Consider the following 3759-nt stretch of genomic DNA (forward strand, 5'->3'; position numbering starts at 1 on the left):
AGGTCTAGAGAGACTTCCTAGCACTCGCCCCAGTTGTACAGCCGACTTTGCTAGAGATGGTTCACTGACAAATTACGCTCTCATTTGCCGAGACGATAGTTAGCATAGCCTTCAGCTAAGTCATTTGCTACGACCTAGCAAGGCGGCATTATCCTTTACTATTTATCTTGTGATGCATGTACCGTCGGACCTATGTTTACCAATTATGGATTAAAGTTAAGTATTCCAGAAGCTACGTACTTTTTTTACTAGACTCAACTCCTTTAACTGTTCCAGACCTCACGCCAGCCTGCGTGAGCTTAAACGCGTGCCTTTCGGCTACCTCATAGTGGCTTGGCTGTCTTGCCAAGTCACAACACATCTCTTACTCTTAACGTATTTAAGTTTCATTTACAGGTCGTAATTATTTTCATTTTTCTCCTTCTTAGGAATTGGAGTTCTCTTATATTTCTTTAAGGGAAACGTTTTGTTTCTTTATTGTGAAATTGTGATAACCCACATTTCACCCTCTGTTCCCAGTTTTATCCATTGCTTTGCCGGCAACTCCCTCACTAATAAATAGGATGAACGGTAAACTGTTATGCTTTTCAACTTTCTATTAAATAAATGCAAATCTGAATCTCTGTGATCAAGAGCAATGCAAGTTCTTGCAACTTGCTATGTACACGGTCGTCAGAAACAGTCTGAAAAGCTTGTAAGGGTGTTACAGGGTATGTTGTGCTGAAAAATAATTCTTAAAAAAATTCCTTATGTTGCCCAGTTTCCGAGTTAATTAGCATTGTAGTTAGCCAATCAGACCGTTGCACGCGCACATTCAAGTGGCCCGACAGATATATTAGTTGTTCTCATAACGTAGATGACTGTGCACGAGATTGCTCAGCTTTGGGGTCGGGTTCGATCCTTACTACCACCCCATGTCCAACCTTTGTATAGCTCTCTTGCTTGGTTTTAGGAAAGCAAACGAAGAAAATCTTTGGCGATACCGTCTCTGGCGCGCCGTTTGAGTTCGCGCGCGCAAAGAGCTGATTGGCTAACTCCAATGCTAATTAACGCTGTAACGGCGTGATGTATCGAATTTGTTATTTCTCAGCGCAACCTACCGTGCAACACATCCTTAAGTTTTTCATACGGCTTTTCATACTGTTTCTGATCACTCTCTGTATGGTAACACTCGAGTCGACGCTATACGGCACACTTTTATTGGGCTGAGGTGAAAGTACCACTAAAACAAACATTTACTTTATTGTCTTCTATTATATCATTAAATCTGAAATTCCGAACTGACAGTTATAGGCTGACTTCATATTGGGAGGATTTTGTCCCGACGCTTTCCACAACCTTTCTGATTTATATCCTCCGCTCGCGGTGAACAATAGGAGAACTGCTTCATAAAGACCTTGTCTTGGGTGGAGTTCTTATGAGTCTCAGGGACAGAGCTTCCCAATATCCAACTTTTCAACAAGATTCAAGATGGTTGAAGGGTTGGGGGGTGGGGAGAGGGTTAGCCGGCAGGTATATTAGTGAGTCACATTCGGACTCAGGTGTGCAAGACATCCGTGGGTCGGAAGAATAGTCTTTACACACATAACTCGCCGCTAGTCGCAGTATCTCCTATGTAAAAACGTTGTTTCTAAGAGCGCAGGAGTATTACTTGCACTGTTCTTTCTTTTTGCGTACGTTTCTCCGAGAATGTCATATACGTCTAGATCTATATTCACACTCTGTAATACACTGTGAAATGGATGGCATAAGATACTCTCCATCTCCCCATGTATTATTGCTTCTTCGTGTCCTGTTCGCGTATGGACCGCGGGAACAATAATTGCTTCGAAGCCTCTGTGCATATTATAATTAATCTCACCTTGTCTTCGCCATTTCTATGGAAACGCTGTAGTATAGTACTAGCACACTCACTTACTACCGCTTCCTGAATCTTTGTAAGTAGAATTTCGTCGGAATTTTCAGCAGTTCATTGGTGCCCTCCCACGGGCCAAACAAACCTACTACAAGTCTCGCTGCTCTTTTTGTATTAATCTGATATCCCCTGTTAACATTACTTGTTACGGGGCTCATACACCTAGGCCGCATTCAACAGCAGGTGCATCGAGTCTTTTGTAAGCAATCTAGCTTACGGACGGATGGAATTTTTCAGAATTCTACCAATGAACCGAAGTCCACTGCCTGCGACTGAGCCTGTGAGGTAATTTTATTTCAAATCCTTACAGATTATTACACCCAGGTATTTCCTGCAGTGAGAGGTCCCTAGCAATGCGACCGACTTTTTGAAACTATCTATACGTTGATACAGGTTAAGATCTTAGGTATCTCACACTACAGCCAATTACCCTGGTGGACCCTCGTTTGCGAGTAATTCATGAAAAAAATCAGGATTTTGTGTGATATTCAATAGCGTTAGTAAAGCTTCATATGTAGTCTGCTTGTGTGGTATAATGGATAGGATAAAAGCTTCAGATGCAGGAAATTGTGGATACAGATCTGATCAGGCACACAATTTTTTTTATTTTCAAATCTTTATCGAAACGACTTCGATCATTATTTTTATTCACTTAATTGATTTAATTGTAATTTTTTATTTCTATTCCTTTGTCACATCATTTTAATCACCATATGAATTTTTTAATATGTTTAATTTTTTCTTTATATCATTCTTTTTCCAACTGGAATTTTTGTGAATATGAATTTAATTATATGTATATTATATTCAATTATGTGAAAATTTCGATCTATCAGTTAAAAAAAAGACGAAATAATCTGTTGGTATTTGTGCAGAGGTGTGAAGAACGTATTTTTGTTACCAGGTGTTTTTTTTCATGGTTATCGGCATACAAACATTTAAAACATAACCTAAATAGCAATTGCATTGTGGACGAAATAACACAGATCAAATTTAAATAAAACACAGTTTTATAATTAAAACGAAATTCAAGAAAAATCAGAAATAGATATAATGAAAGGAATAATGTGGATGAAAAAACACAGTGATAAAACAAAAGAAATGAAATCAAAATTAATACAAAAAATTAATTGAAAATACATGAACAAAGATTTCAAGTGGAGAAACAATGATAAGAAGAAAAATGTGAGCAAATGAAGTAGTTGATTTTATGCTTAAAGTTGTGACAAAGGATTGGAATTAAACGATTAATTTGGAACCAATAAATTGAATAAAAATGGTAGAAGTCAATTCGATAAAGAAACCTTGTAGAGCGCGACATAGCCAAGTGTCTTACGCCCGTCTAAAGAAGACCGATTGGTCTTTCTCATGCTTCCTTTGGACTGATATTATAATTAATTGTAATGAAACCAACATCTGGATCAGCAGACTAGTGGCCGCATCCATTTCCAGGCGAATTCTGGAATGGTACTCAATTTATCTTTTAATCTTTTCAGTTAGGTTTCTTTATTACAGTGATGAAATCTTGCGCAGTGTTTGGTTACACCGAAAGATTTGTGAAAGGAAATAATTTTTTGTTTCGCAGTTAACGTGGGATTGAAAATCAAATTTTGTTTTAGTGGACGTAAGTTACTGATATGTGCCCTTTTAAAACTGAAGAACTGGCAATGTCCAAGTGAGTGCCAAAAAGTTGAAGAGCTCGCGTGCCCCGTGTCTTCCGAGTTTGCGATATGTTTACTAGGAGTAAATTATCGATTTAGGCGTCTCAGGTTGACACCTGTTATATATGCGAAGAGTTGAAACTTAAGCTTAGATCAACACATCTCAATGACACAGCAAAACAC

This window comes from Schistocerca piceifrons, chromosome 6 (assembly GCF_021461385.2).
Source record: "Schistocerca piceifrons isolate TAMUIC-IGC-003096 chromosome 6, iqSchPice1.1, whole genome shotgun sequence".
Classification (NCBI taxonomy): Eukaryota; Metazoa; Arthropoda; class Insecta; order Orthoptera; family Acrididae; genus Schistocerca; species Schistocerca piceifrons.